The sequence below is a fragment of the Triticum dicoccoides genome, chromosome 1A (genome assembly GCF_002162155.2).
Source record: "Triticum dicoccoides isolate Atlit2015 ecotype Zavitan chromosome 1A, WEW_v2.0, whole genome shotgun sequence".
In the NCBI taxonomy this organism is placed as follows: Eukaryota; Viridiplantae; Streptophyta; class Magnoliopsida; order Poales; family Poaceae; genus Triticum; species Triticum dicoccoides.
Window position 1 is genome coordinate 597,940,077 of NC_041380.1, and position 12,245 is coordinate 597,952,321.

A 12,245-nucleotide genomic window follows, 5' to 3' on the forward strand; every position below is an offset into this window, starting at 1 on the left:
ATTCCTGGACAACTTCCAGGGCACTTATGTGCGACCACCGGATGCTCACGATTTAAGTCACATAACACAACAGCCCGGAGAGTCAGCCAGGAAATTCTGGACTCGGTTCCTAACTAAAAAGAACCAAATTGTCGATTGTCCGGATGTCGAAGCCCTAGCAGCCTTTAAACATAACATCCGTGACGAGTGGCTCGCTCGACATGTCGACCAAGAGAAGCCAAAATCCATGGCAGCCCTCACGACACTCATGACCCACTTTTGTGCGGGCGAAGATAGCTGGTTGGCCAGTAGCAACAACACAACAAGTAACCCTCGCACATCAGAGGCCAGAGATAGCAACGGCAAACCCCGACACAACAAGCACAAGAGCCGCAAAAATGGTGAAAACACCGAAGATACGGCAGTCAATGTCGGATTTAGTGGCTCCAAGTCCAGTCAGTGGAATGGGCCACTCAAAAATGACAATTCGGGTCCGTCCAGTCTGGACCGCATACTCGACTGCCCATGCCAAATTCATGGCACCCCAGGGACACCAGCCAATCATACCAACAGAGAATGCTGGGTCTTCAAACAAGCTGGCAGGTCAGGCGCCAAAAACAAAGATAAGGGGTCTCAAAGCGATGATGGCGACGAGGAGCCCAGATCACCGAATACAGGAGGGCAAAAAAATTTCCCCCGCAAATCCAAACGGTGAACATGGTAAACGGCACCCACACTCCCAACCCGAAACGGATGCGCACCCTTAGGGATGTCGACTTAACAGAACCAGTCATCCCACAATATAAACTAGGGCCGATCACCTTCAACCGCACGGATCGTCCGGTTAACACCAATCTGGGCAACCCAGCCGCACTAGTCCTCGACCCAATAATTGACGGGTTCCACCTCACACGAGTCCTTATGGATGGAGGCAGCAGTCTAAACCTGCTTTACCAGGACACAGTGCACAAGATGGGCATCGATCATTCGGTGATCAAGCCCACTAAAGCCACCTTCAGAGGTATTATACCAGGTGTGGAGGCCAGCTGTACAGGCTCCATCGCCCTTGAGGTAGTCTTCGAATCACCAGATAATTACCGTGCCGAAGAGCTAATCTTCGACATCGTCCCCTTCCGCAGTGATTATCAGGCACTGCTCGGACGAACCGCGTTCGCTCGATTCAACGCGGTGCCACATTACGCCTACCGTAAGCTCAAGATGCCCGGTCCGCGCGGCGTCATCACGGTTAATGGCAAGGCCGAACTTTCCCTCGGCACCAAGGAGTATACCGCTGCTTTAACAGCAGAAGCAACGAATGGCACCTTCCAATCGAACCTCGAGTCGACGGCCAAGCTCCCGGACACCGCCAAAGGACTCCGAACTACTTCGCGGCAGGATAGCCCGGCTCGTCCAGAGCTCAATTAAACACTTCGGCGAAGGCCAGGACAGGCCGCATACCGCGGCTCAAAGACTCTCCAGCACACAAACATTTCTTGCATTTCCTTTGCGGGTTCACCCTTGCACCGACCAGGACTGGTGATATAGAAGCAGCTCGAACGCGCAAGGGAATCCTTAGATATTCCCCGCAATGACCATCCGACTATACTCCGGATCCGTACACAGCTCCTTCCACCTGGTCTCAGCAGGTTCCACAGTCATATCTCTTTTTGATCACATTACCTGTACTCATACGCATCGACGTACCATTCAAATACAACATGTGGATTTATATGACGCTTATCTGCTGTTATTTCTTATTGAAATTCTTTTGTCAAGTGGCATCCGTACGCCGCGATATGCCTTAAATATGCCAGGGGCTTCGTTTTACCCATAATACGGCAATAAAGTCCAAACACATTCATGGAAGTTTGGCACCCCGAACTTATAGCATTATATGCATCAGCTCCGAATCATGTCTTGGGTCAAATGTTGGGTTTGCCCGGCTCCCATGTTTTGCTGCCTTACGTTCATGTTTTGCTGCCTTACGTTCCGCTATATCGGCTAAGGCGGCACAGGGAGAACTACCGCGATTGTGTCCCGGTTCTTCCGGACGAGCACCTCAGTAGAGAAAGCCGAAAACTGACTGTCATGATACGGCGAGAGCTGGTCAGCTGTTCGAGAGGTTGTAAAATCTTTAAGGATTTCTCCCGCATAATGCCATAACCAATGCAGCGTGCGATGGATCGGTTTTTCTTCCGATCAGGTGCTTATAGAGCCCCTCGTGCGGTCTTCCGAACACCAGGGGCTGCGCCTACCTTCCTTTTCTAAAGCTCCTATGGCTAAGTGAGAGCGATAAAGCCCTATAGTACGATTGCCTGGTTCGTTGTGCTGAACACCTCCTTCGAAGGACCCAAAACTGGGATAAAGAGTGATCAGGTTTATCCCGAACACCCCTGTACTTCCTATGTGGGGGCAGAAGCCGACGACTGGCCAACTCTCAGGATTAATATATAAAATGGCCGCGCAGGAGGATAAACTTTTATACAACTGGCAATAAATAATGACCTTGTTCAACATTACAAAGGACAACATGATTTGCATTCATGGAAATATAACGTCCTTGGTGCATAGCTCCACCGCAAGGTAGGATCCTTTCAGGACACTTTCATAATATAATTCGGGCTTGCGGTGCTCCTTCCCCTCTGGCGATCCCTTGGTCATCATCTTTTCATCATCCATCTTCCCCTAGTGCACCTTTGCGCGGGCGAAGGCCATTCGCGCACCCTTTATACAGACCGACCGCTTGATGACGTCAAGTCGAGGGCAGGCACTTACAAGCCGCTTCACGAGCCCAAAGTAGCTGCTTGGAATCGGCTCGGCGGGCCATAGCCGGATAATCAAATCCTTCATGGCTAGTTCTGCCGCCTTATGCAGTTCAATCAGCTATTTCAGTTGATCGGCAAAAGGCACCGGATAATTCGGTGCCAGATACTACGACCAGAAGAGCTTATCCGCAGTGTTCCTTTCTTCGGCTCGGTAGAATTGGGCGGCATCCGATATACTGCGGGGCAGTTCTGCAAATACCCCTGGAGAAATCCAAACTCAAAATTAAAAACATGATTTTCTCCTCAAATACTTGCTTTACATAAAAAAAAGCCTTACCCGCCTCGATCTTCCTCGCCTCTTGGATCTCCTGCAGGGTGCTTTGGGTTTCCCCCCGGGCATCGGGCGCGGCCTGATGAGCCCTGGTGAGTTCGGATTCTTTCTCCGTTAAACTCAGCTCGAAGGTCTCGCATTTCTTCACGGCCTCTTGAAGCTCCTGCTCAGCTTCAATAACCCTGGCCTCGTGCTCCTCACGAAGAGCCTGCTCTGCGGCTGCCTTTTTCTCGGCCTCGGCCACAGCCTTCTTAAGAGCCTCGACTTTGGTCATCGTCCCTAGCACAAATCATGAAACATATTTTATCATACTGGAAACTCGTTCGCACTGAACGCGAACGAGGCTTGCGCATACCTTGTTTATCTTCCCACTGCCTTTTCAACTGGCCAAGTTCTTCTTTGGCCCACTCCAGACATTGATACAGTCCGGAGACCTCCGCAGTATGAGAGGCAGCAGCCGCCGCAGACGCCTGCTTATAAAAGAAGAGAGATAGATGTCATCAAATGAGTCTTCCTGCGAACATAAATTTGATCCTCTGTCCGGTTCTTTCTTTCACCGAATAGTGTATCAGGGGCTACTATCCATACTATGACACTCTTCGAAACCTCATAAAACATACCTCAAAGCCTCTTATAAGGCTGATACAGGCTTCATTCAGTCCACTCTCAGCAGACTGAATCTTCTCAATCACCGAACCAATAAGGGCATGGTGTTCATCGACAATGGAGGCGCTCTTCAGCACTGCCAACAAAGCATCCGGCACCTCTTGTTGGACAGAGGTTGCCGGTGGAACAGGCACGCCCCCTCCAGCCGAGGGAGGCCGTCTGCTTGACCCTGGAGCCGTATTGGTCTCCGGAATTCCATCCGGCTGGGGGCCGAATTCAAGATGGCCCCCGCCGTCGACTCCCATGGGAATCTTCTCCCCCATGTCTCGGGCCCCTAAAGTTTGACCTCTAGGCGCCGCCTTCACGATCTCCCCCCCCCCCTCCTTGGCCGGGGTACTTGTGGGACGAAGCCTCGGTGTTATTCACATATTTGGGGGAAGGGGCCTTCGGGGGCGTCCCGCTCTCCATAGCATCCGAGCTCAGCAAATCCTCTGATGAGGATTGTTCGGAGCGGGACCTCGCTGGACTACAAAAAACATGACTCAGGTTAAAATATTATGCCATGATGAGTCTGGACGCATAAACGTGTTTGGATTTTATATACTCACGAGTTCACCAAGGGCTGGGCCCTGGGATCCCACGCCGGGCTACTGTCAGCGGCGGCAGTAGACTCTTCTGGAAGAGGAGCTTTTCCCCTTTTAGGCGACTCGGCCTCCAAGTGTATGGAGGCCGTTCTCTTCTTTCTTCCCCCCGTTGGGGATTCATCTTCCTCCTCCTCCTCGTCCTCTTTGGAGGCAGAACGGGTGTTGGAGCCTTCGGATATTGTGTCCGAAGTGCCGCGGCGACGAAGGCCGCCCCGGGTCTTTTTGGGCTCCTTCTCGGCCTTCTTCTTCGGTGCCTTATAAGGCGCTAGGAACAGCATCTTCGTCACAAGTGGGTCGGCCGGTTCTTCGGGCAGCGGGGCCGGACAGTGGATCCGCCCCGCCTTCTTCGTCCAGCCCTAGGAGAGTTGAGGAAAACACATTAAGCATTTCCCTTGGGTTATGCGGATAAAACGTATAATAACTTACCAAGCTTGCAGGGCGGGACAGTTGGTACCCGCGGTCCTCGGCCGAGTTTGTCCATGATTTGCCGGACTTGAAAAGCACCTTCTAGATGTCTTTGTGCGAGGAGCCAAAGAACTCTCGCTGGGTCTGGTGCTTGGCCGGATCGAATTCCCATAAATTGCAAGACCGGTGTTGACAAGGCAGGATCCGGCGAACTAACATCAGCTGGACTACATTGGCAAGTTCGATATTCTTATCTTCCATATCCTTAATGCGCATCTGGAGCACCGACAGTTCGTCGGATGAAGACCAGTTCAGGCCCTTCTTAGGCCAGGACGTAAGCCGCAGAGGGGCTCCGGATCAGAACTCGGGAGCAGCAGCCCATTCCGTGCCGCGCGGCTCAGTGATGTAAAACCACTGCTGTTGCCACTCTTTGACGGAATCATTAAAAGTACCTGTTGTCCATAGCGCCCCCGCACTCGGCATGCTCGCCGCTCACTACCTTGGGCTTCACATTAAAGATCTTCAGCCATAAGCCGAAGTGTGGTGAGATGTGGAGAAAAGCCTCGCACACGACGATGAATGTCGAGATGTTGAGGAATGAATTGGGGGATAGATCATGAAAATCGATCACGTAATAATACATGATGCCGCGAACGAACGGGTGGAGGGGAAACCCTAGCTCGCGGACAAAATGAGGGAGGAATACAACCCTCTCGTGGGGTTCCGGAGTAGGGGCGATCTGTCCCGCCGTCAGGAGACGGTGGCTAATTTTCTTGGCCAGGTACCCGGCTTCCCGAAGCTTTTTGATATCCTTCTCCCAGACGGTAGAGGCCATCCACTTGCCTCGTGCTCCGGATCCGGACATTTTTGGAAGGTCTTTGTGGGCGGAGAAGACGAACGCTCGGGCGCTGGAGCTCGAGCGAAGGGGAATGGATTGGGAAGAAGAAAGCGTGGGTGCGAAAGGGAGTCCTTATCCCCTTATAAAGGCAACAGGGATTCTGCGCCTCCCCACTTGCCTGGTAAACTCGCTTATTCCCCAAGCGCCGTAATTGATGGCGCGGTTGGGTTACCCACACCCTATTGATGAGAATCCCGTGATAAGGGGACACGATCTCTGCTTCGACGAGATGTGCCATGAAAACCGCCTCGCAATATGTGCAGCAGCTGGTTGAGAAAAACGGTTCGAATAATGACCGGGCCATGGCATGATGTCACGCTATGAAATTTGTCAGCAGATTAGATTTGTGGGATATTGTACTCTCTACGGTGGTATGTCGAATTTATTTTGCAGAGCCGGGCACGATCCTTGTGTCCAAAATCTTCTATGGAGTATTCGGGGGAGGAACCCGCCTTGCAATGCCGAAGACAATCTGCGCGCCGGACTCATCGTCATTGAAGCCTGGCTCAGGGGCTACTGAGGGAGTCCTGGATTAGGGGGTCTTCGGACAGCCGGACTATATACTTTGGCCGGACTGTTGGACTATGAAGATACAAGATTGAAGACTTCGTCTCATGTCCGGATGGGACTCTCCTTGGCGTGGAAGGCAAGCTTGGCAATTCGGATATGTAGATCTCCTCCCTTGTAACCGACTCTGTGTAACCCTAGCCCCCTCCCGTGTCTATATAAACTGGAGGGTTTAGTCCGTAGGACAACAACAATCATAATCATAGGCTAGCTTCTAGGGTTTAGCCTCTACGATCTCGTGGTAGATCAACTCTTGTAATACTCATATTATCAAGATCAATCAAGCAGGAAGTAGGGTATTACCTCCACCGAGAAGGCCCGAACCTGGGTAAACATTGTGTCCCCCGCCTCCTGTTACCATCCGCCTTAGATGCATAGTTCGGGACCCCCTACCCGAGATCCGTCGGTTTTGACACCGACAGCCGCACCCATGTTTTTTTTGAAAAATAAAATCCGGCCCCACATTCGCACAAACAAGGCACAAATTCAACCAAACTTCGGCGCGTTCATAACATATATAAAATATTTTACAAAATAAGAAAAATAACACTACTAGAGCCGCCATCGCCCTCACCGTTCCTCGCCGCCCGCCGCCCTTGAAGCTCTACATGCCGAGGGGCCTGTAGAACTGCGTGTAGTCTCCGCCGCCGCCATCGTCGTCGTCGTCACCTCCTCCGCGGTTGCCGTTCCTGCTGCTCCCCTGCCCAGGGTCACCGACGCGTGGCGGGTTGGACAGTCCAGGGGCGTCCTCGTCCTCGTCGCTGTCGAGGATCACCACGCCGTTCTCGTCCTCACGCCCACGCTGGCGGGCGGCTATCTCCTGCAGGGCTTGGCGCTGCCGGACCATCTCGTCACGGAGGTAGTCGTCCCGCGCCCACTTTAGGGCAGCCTCATCGGACAAGCCGCGCCGGACTATGGCCTCGTACTCCGCAGGGAGGCCGGGCTCCACTTTCGGCCTGACGAGCCGGGCAAAGGTGGGGGAGGACTCGGCGATGCGGACGCTGGAGCTGCGGGTGCGCTGGTTGATTGGCGCGTCCTGGGGCTCCGTCTTGACAGGGAGGAGGGAGGGAGAGCCGGACGAGCGGCTGGATGAGGAGGAGGACGCCGGGTCCATGCGTCTCAGCGTCCACGAGCTCCCACGCCGACGGGAGAAGGTGGGGGGAGCGGGGTACTCTAGCCTGGGCGTGTTGCCGCCCTCGATGTACTCGAGGACGGCCTCCAGCGTGCGGCCGGGCACGCCCCACCATCGGCGACGGCAGTCGGCGTTGAGCCTCCCGGAGGGCACGACGTCGTTGGTGGCCTCGAGCTGCTCGGCGTGGCGGCGACGGAAGTACGGCTCCCACAGTGTGCTGTCGGGGGTGTACCTCGGCCCTTCCCAGGCACCCTGCGGTAGAGAGGCACGGATGCGTGCGATCTCCGTGCGAAGCGCCGCCCCGATGGGCGGCGGTGGCACCGGGACCCCGCCGGCGCTTATCCTCCACGCCCCGGGCACCCGTATGTCCGGCGGGACCGGGTACTCGGCTTCATAGAGAAGCTGGGCTTCGTCCTCGTGAAGGTGGCGGCGGCCGAAGCCGTTCGCCACCGCACGATCGCCTGGGAAGCGCTCGGCCATTGGGTGAACTGGAAACGGCGAGAAGAGAGGGAGGAACGGGGGCGTCGGCGGTGGAGAGCGAGGTGTGTGCGTGGCTCACCGGTGCGGGAGGGGACGACTTATATAGGCGGCGCTCGCGTAGCCGCCGTGCGTACGCGTGGCGGGTGAGTGACGCGTGTCGCCCCGTCTTCACTGCGCCGCTCGTGAGGCATCAATGGAGGAGGCTGACCGGCGCGGCAGCCACGGCAGCTTTGGCATTGATTCCCCGTGGGAACCGAGGCGATGAGGACGACGAAGCGATGAGAAGAGCCGAGTCGCTGCCAAGAAGGGCCCGGCGATTTTCGCGCCAAAAACGATTCAGCCGGCGCCCCCAAGCGCCCCCAGCATGCCGGGTTCGGCCTGGGTCCGCCTGCGCCAATTTCGGCCCGAGCCGGTGAAAAAAGGCCTTTGGGGGCACGACTGGGCCGATTTTTTTACGCCTGCGGCCAAAAAATGGCCTGGGGGGCCTTGTTGGGAACGCGGCTGGAAATGCTCTTAGGCTGCTGGGAGCTGAGACTTCTGCTGTTGTGCATGGCCAGGTTCGATATGTGGCTTGGGGCGCTGCAAGGTGTTGTCGTGCGTTGCGGGCATGTGGCCCGAGGTCAACCGAGTCGAAAGCTGGAGAGCTACAGGAGGCTGTAGGTATATGTGCGTGAGATTTGTTGGAAAAACCGTCGGTTCTCAAGAAGTGCTGCAACGTGTTGGAATATGGGATCCATTGGCTGCCATCACATTGATCTCACATGTGAACGAGCAAGAGAATAAGAATTGGCCAAGGAAGTCCACGTGCTGCTATGGTTGTAATAAAGTTGATTGAACTGGTTGTTACATGTGCATGGTGCACGGATACTGTCGAGGGTTATTTATGGAGTTCTTTGCATGTTACGATGAGATGGCAGATTGACAGCAATGGTGTTGTTCGACAGCGCAGTCAGACGGGAATTGAGGTGCGTTGCACAAAGAGGATCATGCATACGCAGGGCGTTAAGCAATGCACGCAGATGTGCAGAGGCCGAGGGATAACCTCTTTTTTAAGAAAAAACAATGCACGCAGATGTGCGAGGCGGACACGACGCATGGTGGAGCATGGTTGCAGTCGGATAATTTCGGCTGGGTCAGACTGGACTATCTGACGAATCGACGGGGATGTCGGTCGAATCAGAAGATGATAGTGATTTCAGCGACGACTACATATGAGCGTGATGCTGCAGGTGGCCGACTTCTGGGCCGTTGAAACACGTGGTGCAGGCCTAAGGGCTTGTGCGGCTTCGACAAGACTATCGCACAGGGTTGATTCAAGGCAGTGCACATAAGAGCTTGAAGTCAGCAGGGCGCAGGGTAGCAGGCCAGCTACATAGAGTCATGTTGAAGGTGGAGCTGGAGTCTGGCAGAAGACTTCACTCTGTGCTGATGGAGGGGCTACGGTGTAAGATCGGAGAATCGAAGCCTATTTCATCGGGATAGCGAGAGACACGTGGATCAGACTGGGTAACAGTGGTCTGATGGAGACGTGATACTTGACATCGATCGGTGACGATCGATGATTCTCTGCAGTGGGGGTTGAGGTAGTGGGGGCTAGCTATCCGGGAGACTCGACCAGGACAACAGAGACTCGACGCGGTGATAGCGGCGAGGCGTACGGTAAGCACGGGACACAGCGACAAGCCAAGGCACTGGTGGTGACATGTGGTCAGATGAACTGTGCACGAGGTGCTGAAGCATTGTTGACGAGTACCGGATTCAAGTTGGTGAGTGGGTCTATAGGTGCTGGAGGATGGACAGGAGTTGACCATGAAGAATCTGAAAAAGTGGCGAAGAGTCTGAAATTGTCAAAAGTTGAGAGAATACATGGCTGTATATTCTGTGGTGTTCAGTGCACATGACAAAGTGCAGATGACAAGTAAAGAAGGAGGTGGAGTGCTATAGCTATGGGGCATGTTAGAGACTATCCGAAAGAAGGGTGAGACAACTGCAAATTTGACTCAGGGTGACACAGGGCAACGGTGAAATTCCTTCAAGTTTCAGACAAGCAGTCAAGAAAGAGCGGTGACATTGAGTTTAAATAACTCTTATATGTGGCGTCCAATATGTGAGTTATCACTTTAACGCAGACAGTGGTCGGTGTGTGATGGCGTTGGATGGATTCTTCGGAAGTTGGGAGCACAAAGTAGAGTAATGAGGAACTTAATTTTACTCGAATGTTGACTATGAAGAAGACGAGAAGGGACTACAGTTGCAGGTGGATTCGCATGGAGTCCGGTAGTAGCAGCGGTACTCATGGCGTATCTCAAGTCCAATCTACATGGAGGTTTGCCCATGGATGAATTCAAGATGGTGAAGAATATTCGTTAAGGTGAAGTTTGTTAGAATTGTGTCGAATATTATTATATAAGGTAGGTCACAATTGGACTTGATTTTGCACTATATGTAGACGGGTTAGGAGTTGTGGCTTAAAAGGACACTTGTATCTTAAACCTATTATATATGAGGCGACATGATATAACCTATATCAACATAATAGTATGAGTATATCCCCTCAAAAAAAGCATGAGTACGTGGGGAACTGGTGGCGTGTACCGGCGCCCGAGCGGCTGGTGTGCGATATTATAACGATGTCATGGGAAGAAGTGCCTATAGTTAGACCCCAGGAATATAACCACAATGGTAAATCTTGTTAACAAATTTCAGTATAATGCTCATGTAATTGCTTGATTCTTAAATGATTGACGGTTGCCTCGGATTTATTGGCGGTGACTGCCTCGTGCTTGCTGTTGCTCGCGACGACAATGACGAGAGCCACTAGGAGGTACCGCGCCATGGCGAAGCGATCGGTGGTGGACCGGCCCATCTCCCTTCAATAATGAACAATGAACAATTACCTCGGTTCATATATTGTGTTCAAAAAAAAATTGGTTCATATATTGTGTTAAAAGAAAAGTTGGTTCATATATAGCGGAAGAAGCAATTTATATCTATATCTATATCTATACCTATTAATAAAGCAAGATGCATTTCGCCAATTTTTTCATCTGTTCACTGCCGAAAATATTTTTTTATATCTAAGGTGGTACTAAATTTTTGTGGTCCAGCTGCTAGAAAAGAAAACATAAGAGTTTCGTCCAGAATTTCGTACATGGGCCGCATGCGCTAAGTCCCAGAAAAGCTCCACATTTATATCCTGCGCACACTGCTGGGAAGCCTTATTTGTCGCACAGAGTTACATATAGTTGGTGCTTCCCATCTGTCGCCCAACGTTGGGCCAGCCCATTTCCGTTTTTCTGTGGTTTTTCTATTTTTCTATTTTCCCTTACAACATATATATTTTCGTTCCCATTTGTTCCCATTTTCAAAATTATTTGGAACTTTAAATCTATATTTTCTTTCAATTTTTTCTCAAAATTCAAAAAATGTTCGCATGTTAGAAAAAATCCAATTTTTTCGAGACTTACAAAATAAATTTCATTTTAAAATTAATAGTAATTCGAAAAATATTTGTTTTTGAAATATTCACAAATTCAAAATAATTTTCGTGATAAAAAACACATTTTTCAAAATGGTTTTGAAAGTTCAAAACAAGTTTCCATTTAAAAAAATGTTTCACAAATTCAAAAAATGTCCGTTTCTCCAAGTTAAAAATGGTCTTGTTTTCAAAAAATGTTTGTGCATAAAAAAACTTCCTATTTAATTTTTTTCCTTTGCAGAAATTAATACTTTTTCCAAATTAAATGCTCATATGTTTTCAAAAAAATCGTGAGGTCACCACAACCTCGACAAGGAGGTGGACCTAAAGGGAAAAAATGCACAAGTTGGGTAGTGGCCGTCACTCGGACCAACCCCACTACTATAAACATCTCGCGGATCAAACATGACCCACGAGAACACCACAGCTCTCCGCTCTGTCGCGCCACTGTTGTGGAGAACGTATTGATGGACAAATCAATTATATGCCGATGCTTTTCGCAAAAAAAAGTCTCCCGTTGCAACGCACGGGCATATGTGCTAGTTTATTTATACCTAATAATAAAGCAAGGTGCGTTTCGCCAATTTTTTCATCCGTTCACCGCCGAAAATATTTTTTATATCCGAGATGGTACTAAACTTTTGTGGTCCATCTGCTAGAAAAGAAAACAAAAGAGTTTTGTCCAGAATTTCATACATGGGCCGCACGCGCTAAGTCCCAGAAAAGCTCCACATTTATATCCTGCACACGCTGCTGGGAAACCTTATTTGTCACACAGAGTTACATATAGTTGGTGCTTCCCATCTGTCGGCCAATGTTGGGCCAGCCCATTTCCTTTTTTCTGTGTTTCTTCTATTTTTCTATTTTCCCTTCCAACATATATATTTTTTCCATTAATTTATTTTTTATTTTTCCAAAATATCGTTTCTTGTAATAATTTTCGTTAAATCTTAGAATTTT